Here is a 14,796-nt window from a genome sequence, read left to right as displayed (position 1 = left end):
GGGCTATTAAAATAATAAGACATCATTTCTTGTCTACCCAACTAGAATTTTTGGGCAGAGATGACACATTTAGACCTTTTTTATTCCCCAGTACTGTGCCTTATGTAGCAGGAAAGCACTATTGTATGTCGCCTGATCAATGACTAGAAGGTGAAAGCCAGACCCCAAATGCTCCATCTCAGCTTTGATCTTCTCAAGTGGAAAACGTATAGTGTTTTTGCAAAAAGTGAACCTATTTCCTATGGTATCTCTGAGTATTGATCTTAGTGATGCTGTTATTACCTGGACATAAACTTATTTCTTGCTTCTCTGCCATGAGAGATTAAAATGTTAGCTGTAATGAGCTAGAGTTAAGACTACCAAGTTGTTCAGATCCTCAGAGAAAATGAAAAACATATTAAATGTGGTGGTTTGTTATTGTTTTTTCCTGCTTCTGTGAGCCATAGCAAATTGTAATTACTCTGTTTACAATGAATAGATAAAAGGCCTTCTTCTTCTCCTTCTTTGTTAAGGTTAGGCAGGAATATAGGTAATTTTATCTCTCATGAAGATGGCCTAATTCACCCTCAGTGGAGAGGGTGAAGTGCTGAAGTAAAGCTAAAACTTGTTTTTTAAGAACCCAGTATTTGTGCCCCTGTATGTTGCTGGTCTGGTTTGTAATTCACTAAATCCCTTTGCAAAACAGATGGCATTGAAAGAAGCTCATGGACAGAAAGAAAATGCCTGACCGTGAAGGATGTAGATACAAAATTGATTCAGTAAATGACCTTGGATGTGGAAGAGATTTTTTTAAGAGAGGAATCTTCAGTAAGTAAATAAGAATACCTCAGATTCTAGAAGGGATAGTAACAATCCACTGTAGTGATAACAGAAACAACCAGGATCTAAATCTAATCAGGTTTTCATTTTAGTACAAGACTTCCAATTGCAAGCTGGCTGGCACAGTGTACTCTGAATGGGGCTTGTAATTTTCCCCTTGAAATACTATTCAAACTGTCCTTCAGGGCCTGCAATGTTCTACCTGGTCCTTCACAATTATCCAATTATGTGTATCATTTTTCTCGTAACTCGAAATCTTCTCTGTCATATAGTTTTTCCTAATCATAACAAGTTCTCTTGACTCAACTGTTGAAGCCTTTACATTTTGTTTAAATCATAACATATATAGCAATTTTTAGTGATTTCCAAATATAAAGTGGTTTAGTGGTTTTGGCTAAAGTAGATGGTAAGAAGGTATCTTGAAAGACCCAAGAGCTGTATGGCTATGACATATGTCGACGCCATATGGGAGGCATCCCAGTGGGCCCAAAGAGACAGATTTTAAAGTCATACAAACTTTGATTTGGAACATCTCTCTTCTTCTCGCTGGTTAATTGTGTAACTTATATTTTTTCCTCTAGTTTTTAAAGCAAATTATCATAGACTGAGTGGTTTAAAACAAAAATGTATTTTCTCACAGTTCTGGAGACTGAAAGTCTGAAATCAAGGTGTCAGGTTTTAGGAAGAATTTGTTCCTTGCCTTATCCAACTTCTGGTGGCTCCAGGCTGTGACTGCATCACTCCAATCTTCTCCTCTGTGGTCACATTGCCTCCTTTTCTGTTCGTCTCCCCTGTATGTCCATCCTGAAGTTCCCTCTACCTCTCTCTTATAAAGGTACATGTGGTTGTCTTTAGGGCCCACCTAGATAATCCAGAATAAAACCCTCCTCTCAATATCCTAAGCTTAATCACATCTTTTGCCATATAAGTTAATATTCACAGATTCTAGGGTTAGGGCATGGATGTATCATTTTAGGGGGCATATTTCAACCTATGAGAAAAAGAAGTGAAAGTGTGAGTTTCTTAGTCCTATCCAACTCTTCATGACCCCATGGACTGTAGCCCGCCAGGCTCCTCTGTCTGTGGAATTCTCCAGGCAAGAATACTGGAGTGGATTTCCATTTCCTTCTCCAAGGGATCCTCTCGACCCAGGAATTGAACCTGGATCTCCTGCCTTGCAGGCAGATTCTTTATCATCTGAGACACCAGGGAAGTCATTCAACTTATATGGTGCCCTAACAAGAGATTTTATTTTGGAGGGTTATAGTTCTTCATCAGTAAAATAAGGACCATGAGCTTTCATTGTCTTGACAATTAAATATATTTTCTGTGTAAAACATGTTTTCCAGATTCACAGAAATAATAATAAAAAGTATCAATGTGGATGGACCATTCACTGCTCTTCTGATAAATTCAGCCCCTGTAGCATAGTGTCCCTAGGGGTGTCTTGTGTGCATGCATGCTCAGTCAGTCAGCCGTGTCCAACTCTCTGCAACCCCGTGGACTGCAGCCCGCCAGATTCCTCTGTCCATGGGAGTCTCCAGGCAAGAATACTGGAGTGGATTACCATTAAGAAGTGTCTTATTTGCTCTGGTTAAGAAATGTATTCATAATATTATATGACTGGGTCGAGAAGGTATCCTGGAGGAGGGCATGACAATCCATACATTCTGCTACAGTTGCTTTTGATGATACCTGTGTTCTTTGCTGCTGCTGCTAAGTCACTTCAGTCGTGTCTGACTCTGTGCGACCCCATAGATAGCAGCCCACTAGGCTCACCTGTCCCTGGGATTCTCCAGACAAGAACACTGGAGTGGGTGGCCATTTCCTTCTCCAGTGCATGAAAGTGAAAAGTGAAAGTGAAGTCGCTCAGTCGTGCCGGACTCTTAGTGACCCCATGGACTGCATCCTACCAGGCTCCTCCATCCATGGGATTTTCTAGGCAAGGGTACTGGAGTGGGGTGCCATTGCCTTCTCCACCTGTGTTCTCTGCATCATATCAAACCACCGACTAGTACTAGTGCTCAGGTTCATGCAAGGGCAAGCTTCCTGATACACCCCAGATACACCTGCAGTGTATCCCACGACTGTGTCTGATTTTCACTTCTTTGAGATTATTGGTTTGAGGAGCTGCTGGTATGCTGCCAATGCCAAGCTCTCAAGATGCCCAAGTTATAGCATATCCTTTGCAGTACTCCATCTCCACAAACCACCTGCACCCTTGCTAAAATGGAAACTCACTTCTCTCTCTCCCAAATTTAATTTAAATACCACTTTAAAAGACAAGTGCCATATACATGGGTTCATGCACAGTTAGGTCAGGCCATAAGCCAAAGTGACAGTCCCATGGGTTGCCCTACCCTACTGATAAATGGAGTCTTGTTGTGGACCAAGTATGTCTGTCTGAATTAGTACTCCAGTTTTTAAGTCTCTTGTATAAATAGAAAAATAACACCACAAGATACTCATGAATCCCACTGATGAATAACACTGAGACTCAAACTAGAAATCTGCCCTCCTCTCCTTTTACACTTCCTCTTTGTCCTACCCCACAACCCTCACTGCTCACATATATGCAAGAAATTCTGCTGCACAGCATCTAGGATATAGTAGGTTCTCAATAAACACAAGAACTTCATCTGTCCTATACCCCCAGTGCTCTGCACATGTTAAATAATCAATGCATATTCTTTGACTAGTGATATATGGATCTTTATTGTATAAAAAATGGAAATATCCCTCATAATGCTATAATCACTTAAATTGTGCCTTTAACTTCAACCTCTACCACTCTTAATTGTCTGGTTATTAATAATAAGCCCCTAAACATAGACCTCTGTACATTCATATGTGTGTAAATAATTGTCCACATGCCATTAAAGTTCTTATTTCTTGGACACTCACTTTGCAACATTGCTAGTGGTACTAAGCTCTCTTATAGCCTATGAAAGAGAAAGGTACCTAAGTTTCTGTTATAAATCCAGGGAGGAGTCTTGCCAATTTTACAGGAATATTTACTTAGTGGTTTTCTCCAGGAAAAAACATACTTTCCTGATATGTTTTTCTTTTGGCATACTTTGAAGATGCCAAAATGTTCATATTTGTAATTTTCATGGAGAAAATTCAAAGAAAAGAATTATGATCCTTGTTTTAAAAAGAAAGCCTGAAGACCTAGAAAATCACTTGCATCAGGGAAAAAGCCTTGTGCCCTCCTTTTAGTTGGGATCCTTTTAGAAGTGGTGTGCCAAATTTCCAAGCATTTATTGTAATTTATGTTTCATGGACCAGTAATCATCCCTTACCCCTGAAATCGCTGTGGATTGACATACTCCAGGTCTGCTGGGGCCAAGGGAATTAAAGTAATTATGGTGTAAACATACTGGTATTTATGCTAATACTTGCTGGAAAAGGCTACCTAGGGAAGGTGAGTTGACTCAAGGCCTTATATACCCAGTGTATTCTATGAAGGCTGGAAATGCAAGAAGGTTGGCAAATGTGAAGGAAAAAGCACTTTGAAAATGTTAGCTAAACGGTAGATTTAGAAGCAAAGGTAGGGATGGAGGAATTAAAAATGATATTTAATTAGGGATAAACTAATTTAGAGTCCATCTAGATATGTGGGAAATGGGAGTTGGATGTTTTATCTATCTCACCACATCCCTTTTACAAAACATGACATTTTGCTTGGAATAAGGATTTTGTCCCTTTGCTTTCTCTAACAGGATGCTAAGGGAAATTTGGTGTAGTGTTTTTGTTTTTTGTTTTTATCATCATGGGTTTCTGTAGGACCTAACCTAGCAGCATTGGTGCCATTTAGCAGATGTGCCTGCTAGAGTGGCAAGTAGGAGAAGACAAATTTGAACCCCATCTGTGGGCCTTAGTTTTCTCTCTCATCTGTAGTGTGGGAAATGATGACATCGACTGGGCTGTTTTTAGATTCAAATTACACAGTTTCTGTAACAGTACCTGGTGAAGCATAGGCTTGTATACATGTTACTAAATAACAGGCTTGTGCCAGTGTTTGTCACTTGCTGCATTATACCTGGCTGCCTTCTAGTTGGAAATAGAATACAGACAAGGAAATCAGAAATTTCAACCTCCTTTCTAATTTAAATAATATGTGATACTATATGCAGATATATATGTATACCTATACACATATATGGGGCTTCCTTGGTAGCTCAGCTGGTAAAGAATCTGCCTGTAACACAGGAAGACCCCAGTTCAATTCCCGGGTCAGGAAGATCCCCTGGAGAAGGGTTAGGCTACCCACTCCAGTATTCTTGGGCTTTTCTGGTGGCTCAGACAGTAAAGAATCTGCCTGCAATGTGGGAGACCTGAGTTTGATCCCTGGGTTGGGAAGATCCCCTGAAGGAGGGCATAGCAACCCACTCCAGCATTCTTGCCTGGAGAATCCCAAAGGACAGAGGAGCCTGGTGGGCTACAGTCCGTTCAGTCACAAAGAATCGCATACGACTAAGCACAGTACGGTCACCTACTTCTTACTTTCATCATTTTTCCTCTATTGATATATCAAAAGTAATATTGTTTACTTAAATTTTTTTTTAAAAATTGACTCACTCTTAAATTTAAAATCATTTTAAAAGGAAACACTTTATCTCTACCATAAGTAGATAAATGAAAACTCCTATGGTTTGTGAGAAATATAAATGCAATGGAAACAAACATGATTAATAAGAACTAGTTGAATCTTGTGATCTGCCAAGACCTATGTTAGTTAAAAGAGAGATTGGCAAAGTTAGAGACATACTTTAATCAAAATAAGACCTTTCCCTTAAACTCACCAAAACAGCTAAAAAGATATTAACAGTGTCATATGTGCCCTCATGTTACCTCACCCATGTCCTTGTTCTACCTAAAACAGTAATATTTCCTATAGTAACCAGGTTGCATCCCTTCTAAGGTCCAGTACAAGGCTCTCGGCTCACATATTGATTCTGTGCAGAAATATTTTTGGTTGAAGCCCTTGAATTGCTTATATAAACTGGGATTATGAACTTAGTTCCCATTTATTTTCTGTTTCTTGAGTAAACTTTAGGCAATACATTTTCACTGCATTTGTAGCTATTTCAATGTCTTTTTATTTGTTTTCTTTAATTTCCTATAGAATGCAGAGCCCTGGATCTCTTGGCCAGTAATTGAGAGCCTGGAATCCTGAAGAAGACCAAGCCTCCTTACAGTAAGACATGGGTCTTTTGCAATTTTGTCTCTTCCACATGTGTATATGACTACTTGATTTGAGTTTGAACTTGGAAGTTTCATTCTTCTTAGGAAAATATCTGTCATCTAGTCTGGATTTGTGTCTCAACATTAGCACTGGGCTAGCATTAACTAAGTGTTCAGCTTGGATTAGCTCTTTAGATTGAATCCTTGATACAGTATGGATCAAAATTCAAGTTTTATCATGATTTTTTAAACCTGCATTGCTAATTTAGAAAAAACAGAAATAGAGGAGGATAAGGATAAATAATAGAGGTACTGCTTCAAAGCATAACGTTTGAATAATAATCTAGGTCTGTTTGCTGCATGCCATAATCTAAACATGCTTTACAGGGGTGTTTCCAAATTTAAATCAACATCAAGTGCTTTGTTTTCACAGCCAAATGTATATATTGTAACAGCCATGTCTGGCAGGCAGCTGATGGAGCAGAACAAGTTGTGTGGTGTGCATAGGGGGAAATGGCTTCCCAGGTGGTGCTAGTGGTAAAGAATCCACCTGCCAGTTCAGGAAATGTAAGAGACATGGGTTCGATCCCTAGGTTGGGAAGATCCCCTGGAGTAGGAAATGGCAACCCACTAGTTTTCTTGCCTGGAAAATCCCATGGACAGAGGAGCCTGCTGGGCTACAGTCTCAGGGTTGCAAAAAAATGGACACAACTGAGCAACTAACACTTTCTGTAGAGGAAAATACTCATGATTATGATCAAGTGACACAAGAAGCAGCAATCAAGTACCAAAGAAAGACGGTTAATTGGCTGGGACATGAGACCATTTTTGTCTCTTGAATATCAGGGCAGGAAGCAGTTCTACTCAAACAGTGACATTGTTATAGGGTGACTGAGTGAGCATCTATTGGGTGACTGAGTGAGCATCATGGTGACTCAATCTGTCCAGACACCGGGAGATATTGATAGACTGTTACAGTGATGGTGTTGAAATCATTGCTGACTGAGTGCAGTTTTAAGTCTTTTAGTCCCATAAATGGGTCTCTATGATTCTAGTATTTTAAAGTTCCCACGTCAATGGGGGGGAAGAAAAATGATGGAATTCAGAACATTCAGGATTCCTCTCTCTCCCAAGGAACTTTTCTCTTATTTCTTGAATTAAGTGCTGATATATTCTTTGCTTAAACTACAGTCTATCCAGTCATTCTCTGGTTATTTCTAAGCTTCGTGTCCTATGCAATCTGTTATAAAGACTGCTGCTCTGGCGGACAGGACCCTGTAATTTTTATGCCTGCTTTGTCAGTGAGGCCCTGTACCAAAGGAAAAGTTAATTCTCAGAAAAAGGCTGCCTCACCATGAGATGGCAGTAGAGAGAAGCCTGGAAGACAGGCCCAGGTTACTTGGTTTGGGGGCTGGACTTGGTGGGGGGAGCTAGATTTCCAAGGTAGGTGGCTTTTGATTTTGTCCTTTGTTTTCATCTAGAGTGCCTCTCTGAAGAAGGTGCTCAGCATAGCTGATAAGGAAAATCCTGATAGTAACATCTGAGGTTGAGAAATCAGGAGAAGGGGAGATAGTTCCAGAAATATACCAACCTCAGATGATCAGAGTTATGTTATGTTATGCTGACTTATGTTGTTATATTATGTTATGATCAGAGTTATGTTGGACTGTCTGTCTCTCTCTGTCTCTTTCTGTCTCTCACACACACACATGAATAAAGATAAAGAGAAGAATAGAGAAGAGATGAGAAAAGAGAAGAGGATAGATATGTCTTGTCATTGGAAAGCAGGGCTAACTGAAACCAGCACGAAGCCAGAAGACAATTATCATTGATGGAAAGCCTCTTGACAGCTCAACTCTGAGGCCATATACCTTGGCGCTGCCTCTTCCTTCCTTTAAGAGCCCAAAGTGCCACTAGACTACACACTAAAATGGGTTCTAATAGCCTGTGCATTTTGATATTGTACAGAGAAATCAGAAAATGTTAAATATGGATGTCATTTTAAAAAATCACAGCCCAGGAAGTGTCATGTCTTACCCAGGGTCATTTAGTTGACTAGTGGCAGTATTAGGTTTAGAAATCCATGTGTCCTAACTGTCACTAGCCTATTCTTTCCAAGTCATAAGAGCTGGGGAAATTTGATATTTTCTCTCAAATATAAAACACATTAAGAGTCTGAAATTCAGTCATTCTTATTTTCCTTCATTAAAATTTTGATCTATGAGACAAAATTTGGGCCACAAGGGAGTATGGGGTATCATCACTGATTGTCTAGTAAGTTAGCATGGTAATCGATTAGTGTGCCATAGGATCCCTCAGAAATCTTATCCTTAGAAAATACTTCAGCAATCATATGTTGCTCTGCTATTATTTTTTCCTAAGCAGTAAGCCTGAAATAGAAGGACAAGTGGTGTATTGTTCTATGGTCCAACTTTTCTTATCTTCAAGGAAAATCTTTCATGAGAACCCAATATGTAAAGCAGGTAAAGTAAATTTGGAAGAAATAATGAGAACGCTTGATTAGAGTCTTACCTGCTTCCCAGTCATGCAATCCTGCTCCATCCAAAGTGGCTCCAGGATAATATTGGAGGAATGTGAATCCTAGAAGAAAAGGAGCTTGCTGACTAAAGATAGCTGCAGTCAAATCTTGCTTGCATCTTTTATAATCTGTGCAACACTGATCTTGTTATTTGACTTCTCCTTGAGCTTCAGCTTCCTCATCTAAAAAATATGAGTAACACCAATATAATAAAGTTTTATTACAGATTAAATGAGATATGTGTATGTATATGTGTGTGTGTGTGTATGTGTGTGTGTGTGTGTATATATATGTATATATATATATATAAAGTAACATAACGCCTTCCCTTGTAGCTCAGTTGGGTAAAGAACCTGCCTGCAATGCAGGAGATCCAGGTTTGATTCCTGGGTTGGGAAGATTTCCTGGAGAAGGAAATGACAACGCACTCCAGTATTCTTGACTGAAGAATCCTATGGACAGAGGAGCCTGGCAGGCTGCAGTCCATGGGGTCACAAGATTCAGACATGACTTAATGACTAAACCACCATATATATATATATATATATACACACAAAATAGTGCTGAATAAGAACTAGATTTTAACTTGATGCTGAAAAATGTTGATTTGATGGTTAAAAATGGTTTCTGCAGTCCACATTAGAAAGTCAAATCATTTTTAAGATTATGTGTACTTTTGCTTTGTCAAGAACTACTTGCCTGGTGACTAATAATTATGCAGTCATAGACTGCTAAGAGATCCATATTTCTGGAGGAAGAGCTTCAGAGGACATTTTTGCTTTGTCTAGGACCTTGCGTTAGAAACTGTAAATGAGTTTGACAGTGTTCTGTCCCCTTAAGAATCATGGGAACTTCCTAGGAAAAATGGATGTAGACAGTACCTCTTCTCTTAGGCTAGTTTAAGAAAAAGTATTTTGCTAATATTGTTGGAGGCCTTGAAAATGGGGGACATGGTTAGTAGAGGAGAGTAGCCAGTCACTCTTCCATAGAAAGGTATGGTGGCCTCCCACTGGCCACACAGACTGGACCTTTCTCACTGACTGCTTCAAAGGTAGCTTTGGTGCGAATCCAAAACTGGCCCTGGAACAGATTTATGATTTTTGGAGTCCAGTGGATCCCGGATATACCCGGCCAAGTCAGAGAATCAGTACCACATGAGAGAGGTCTGTGACTGAGCCAGGCAAGTTTCTGGGCCAAGAGACACCAAGACTAACCTTGGAGGAGATCCGTACTACAGACACAGTTCAGTAGTCATGCTGGAGTCCATGGGGAAATCAGAATGCAGTCTGCAGGGACGGGTGTCTCTAGCTGCTTTTTCACCCAGTCCCCAGGAAGTCTGCTTCTTAAACAGAAATCTCATACCAGTGTCTATGTATCTCCATGAAGTATCAAATTTTTCATGTCTTAGAGTATTGAGGTTAATGTGCAAACAGAAAGCTTCTCATAAAATAAAACTAATGAAATGTGGCTTTGAACAGATTTCAGAAATACATCTTCCAGCCTGCCTGGGGTCCCTTGGAAGGAAAAGGTTTTCTCTGATTATCAGCAAACTATAGCAAACCATGACTACACTGCTAGAAACTTGCCATCGTCTTTCTTTTCCTTTGACCCAGAAATTCTTTCTTCCCCTTGGTCTCTTAAAACCTCTATTAGTGACCATTCTGTGACAGTGGCTTTGTAATCTCCCGGTTCTGGCTCTTGAGTAGAAAAGAAGGGTTTATTGGCAAGCTCACAGGGGTCTGGAAAGGCCGTTCCTTTCCCAGCTGGCCAGGAGAGCCGGAAGCCTGGGAAGGCTGTCCACGGGGCTGTCTGGCGAGGGTAAGGGAAAGGGGAGGAGGAGGCTGAATTCCTAGCTGGCTGCATATTGGACGGTGGCCTCCTTTCTCTCTGGCATATAAGGGAGAATAGGAGGCCAAGAATCCTGGCTTAGTTCCTGTCAGCTTGTCGCCTTGTTTGTGGGCTTGTGGAGGGAACCGAGTCCGGAAGAAGCCTGAGGGCTGCCTGAGACAGGCTTACAGCGGAGGCCAGAGGAAGGCAGACCCTCCCTGTCGCCACTGGGGTCAAAATCTCTTAGCCAGAAGTCTCTCTCCTTTCAGTTTAGAGAGTGGATTGAGGAGTAAATGGCCTAATGAGTTGTGGAATGTTTGCTCAATACCTTGGGGATCTTTTCTATTTTCCCATGAAATTACCATAAACATAAACTAAAAACACTTTTATTTTTGTGCATCCCTAACCTAATTGTTGGAGAAGGAAATGGCAACCCACTCCAATATTCTTGCCTTGAAAATCCCTTGGACAGAAGAGCCTTGTGGGCTACAGTCCATGAGGTCTCGAGTCAGACAGTACTAAATAGCAACAACCTAATAGTTTGTATCAAAGGGTACATGGCATTAAGTCTTCAACTTATGAGTATATATATATGTGTGTGTGTGTTTTGTTTTTTGCAGCAACTGTTACATGACTCCAAAGAGTCATCTTGAAATATGATTATTCTCAAAAGGGTTTGTGTTACCTCAATGAAATGCTCATGTATGCAACATTACTATAGGAGGTATTAGCTTTATTAAAACCATTCAGTATCTATGCAGTGTGCTACATGCAAGAAGGCACTAAATCTTAATCATGTTGGTTTTCCTAGTGCTTAATAGAGTACTTGCAGCATTATCGAAACGTAACTTAGACGTATGTAGTGTATACAATTTGATAATTTGGGACATATGCATGCACCTGCGATACTATCACCACAACCAAAGTAATAAAAACATCTGTTACTTCCAAAAGTTTTCTTGAGCTGTTTTGTTTTTTTACTGTTTCTGTTTTTGTTTTGGTGTAAGAACACTTAAAATAAAATCTACTGTCTTAAATTTTTAACTGTGCGATACTATATTGTTAGCAATAGGGACTATGTTGTACAGCACCTCTCTAGAACTTATTCATCTTGTGTAACTGTAAATTTATATCCATTGGAAAACAATTCCCTGTTTTCTCCCCCCATCCCCTGGAAACCACCATCCTGTTTTCTTCTATAAATTTGGCTATGATAAATGCTTCATATAAAGTGGCATCATGCAGCATCTGTCATTCTGTTACTGGCTTATTCCACTTAGCATAATCTCTTGCAGGTCCATTCACATTGTTGCAAGTGGTGGATGGACCACTTTTTAAGGGTCTTTTTAAAGGGCTGAATACTATTCCACTTATGAATATACCACATTTTCTATATCCATTCATCCGTTGATGAACATTTAGGTTGTTCCTGTTTTTTGGTTATTGTAAATAATGCTGAAATGAGCATGGGAGTGAAATTATCTTTTTAAGGCCTTGATTTCTGTTCTTTGGGTTGTATATCTAGATGTGGGATTGCTGGGTCATGTGATTAACAGGTGTGAAGAGATATTTCCTTGTATTCAAGGTGTGCATTTCCCTGATGATTAATAATCTTGAGCCCCTTTCCATATACCAGTTGGCCATTCATATGTCTTCTTTGGAGAAATATCCATGCAATTCCTTTCCCCATTTTCTAATTGGGCAGTTTTGTTTGTTTGTCTCTATTTTTTGTTTGCTATTGAGTTGTTCCTTATGTATTTTGGAAATTAATTGTTTGTCAGATATATGGGTTGCAATTATTTTTTCCCATTCCAAAAAGTTGCATTTTCATTCTGTTGATCATAGCCTTTGCTGTGTAAAAGCTTTTCAGTTTGACATAGTTTATGTTTGTCCATTTTTGCTTTTGTTGCCTATGCTTTTGGTCATATAGAAAAAATCATTGCCAAGACCAATTTCTGGAAGCTTTTTTCCTATGTTTGTTCTAAAAGTTATACAGTTGAATGTCATACTCTTAAGTCATTAATCCATTTTAATTATGATAGAAGGGTACAATTTCATTCTTTTGTATGCAGGTATACAGTTTTCCAACACAATTTATTGATTAGATTATTCTTTTCCCATTGTGTTTTCTTGTTACCCTTGTCAAAAATCAGTTGATCGTTTATTTACAGGTTTGTTTCTGGATTCTGTTCTATTTCATTGATCTTTATATCTGTCTTTATACCAGTATCATACTGTTTTAATTACTATGGCTTTATAATATATTTTGAAATCAGGACACAGCTTTATTCCTTTCTGTGAAAATTGCTTGGGCTATTCTGGATCTTTTGTGGTTCTATATTAACTTTAGGATTGTTTTTCATATTAATATAAACATGTCATTGAGATTTTGATGGGAATAGCATTTAATCTATAGATTGCTTTGGGGAGTATGTCCATTTTAACATTACTTTGATAGAGTATTGAATGACAGACAGTAATGCTTAGCATTCCCTTTGTTCTCCTATATTACTTGATCCTTCTGCAATTAGGCAAGGTGCTGTGACCAGTTCTGGACTCTGTGTGAGTGGAAGTGATAAGCATGTCACTTCTAGACTGAAGAAATGAAAGTCCACATGCAGTTCTTCATGATTTTACTGTGTGATTTAATGGCATCTTTTCCGGCCAAAAGCAGGCATGCGTTCTGGATAACATTGCTATAGGATGATGGAGTCACCGTCAACTTGGATCCCTCAGTGACTATGTGGAGTAGAGTCTTTGCTGACCCCATACTGGATATAAAGTACAAGCAGGAAATAAACTTTTGTCATATTAAATCAGTGAGATTTGGGGGTCAGTTTGTGACTTGCATAATGGAGCTTGTCCTGACTAGTATGAGTGCCAAGCCAGTAGTGAGCACTTCCCTCAAGTTGCTCACAATGATACTGCTAGACATCAGGGCTCTACTGTGAGTTTGTGCAGAGTATGGTTAGAACAAAGAGAATTGTTAGGGGGAGACCTGTACCACAGAGGAGATGATGTGTATCCTAGATCTTAAAGGAGACATGGGTGTGTTTCAAGCAGAAGAGGTAGGGAGGGCATTTTAAAGAAAGGCAGACAAAAACAGAAAAAGAGACTCAGATGTATAGAACAGACTTGTGGACTCTGGGAGAAGGCGAGGGTGGGATGTTTCAAGAGAACAGCATTGAAACATGTATATTATCTAGGGTGAAACAGATCACCAGCCCAGGTGGGATGCATGAGACAAGTGCTGGGGCCTGGTGCACTGGGAAGACCCAGAGGGATCGGGTGGAGAGGGAGGTGGGAGGGGGGGACCGGGATGGGGAATACATGTAAATCCATGGCTAATTCATTTCAGTGTATGACAAAAACTACTGTAATGATGTAAAGTAATTAGCCTCCAACTAATAAAAATAAATGGAAAAAAAATAAAATAAAGAAAGGCAGACAGAAAAATGATCTGCATTTCAGATGTTGACACTTCATTCATTCATTCATTTAGCTCTCTTCTCAAGACTGGTGATTAAACAGATTTCACAGAAGGATTGATAGAGAAATAAACTGTAATAGTTATTAAAATCAGGTTGGGGGATGCACTGTTTATCTTATTCTATTTATGGAGGATTCTAAATGACTTTTATAACCTTAAAATATAGGCTTTTATTTGATGAAAGAAGATGGACTTAATTATTGTACTCATCTTATGTATGTGAAGAATCTGAGAATTTGATATACCTTATTTTCAAGTTTAGTTCAATGTAAATCAGTGGTGGAGCTTAGAAAGAGTTTGAGTTAGGTCCTATTTCTTCCACCTATCTATTATTCTATCATTTCTTCCAAAACAAAACAAAAATCTCCCAAACCTGAAATCATTTTAGAGACAAACACTGGGATTATGGATGGACGAAGCACAACATGCCCGGCAAACCGTCTGACCTAATTCAGTCAATTGCTTAATTTTTTGCCCATGGACTCACCCCATTTATCCAAACCTAAGACAACTCCTGCTCCATTTCTTAGATTTTTCTTAATTCTAGCCAACTTATTTTCTTAGTACACCCTCATTTCCCTGCTTCACCAGGAGGCCTTGGGCAGATGATATCTCTAAGTACAAATCTATTTTTCATTCCAAAAGATCTTGGCACTGGCAGTAATACTAAGCAGTCTTGTAGAAAGGTCATATTGTATGATTAAAGGTTCATGCTGTAGGAACAATGTAGAAGAATCAGAAAACTGATTTTTTCATAATGTGGACTATATTTTCTCTAGAATGTAAATTCATTTAACCAAAATTTGTCCACTAGATTCACAAACTAGATAAGTCCCAAATTTCAGGAAAATGTGTCATTTTGGGGGATTAATTACAATATCTGGGTTCTTATTTCTCCAGAAAGGTGCATGTTTTCAAATACCACATGAACTCC

General features: G+C 39.2%; 1 protein-coding gene across 1 annotated transcript in view; it reads left to right on the top strand.

Annotated features, from left to right (window-relative positions):
• Positions 1-14,796, top strand: part of SEMA6D (semaphorin 6D) — a 612,063-nt gene that overhangs the window by 287,542 nt on the left and 309,725 nt on the right. Inside the window, exon 3 of the mRNA XM_070469340.1 lies at positions 5,948-6,019. The gene's annotated coding sequence lies outside the window, so the exon portion shown is untranslated. The remainder of the gene's footprint in view (positions 1-5,947; positions 6,020-14,796) is intronic.

This window comes from Odocoileus virginianus, chromosome 6 (assembly GCF_023699985.2).
Source record: "Odocoileus virginianus isolate 20LAN1187 ecotype Illinois chromosome 6, Ovbor_1.2, whole genome shotgun sequence".
In the NCBI taxonomy this organism is placed as follows: Eukaryota; Metazoa; Chordata; class Mammalia; order Artiodactyla; family Cervidae; genus Odocoileus; species Odocoileus virginianus.
The sequence above is the reverse complement of the archived record's forward strand: the minus strand, read 5'-3'. Positions and strand labels throughout refer to the sequence as shown.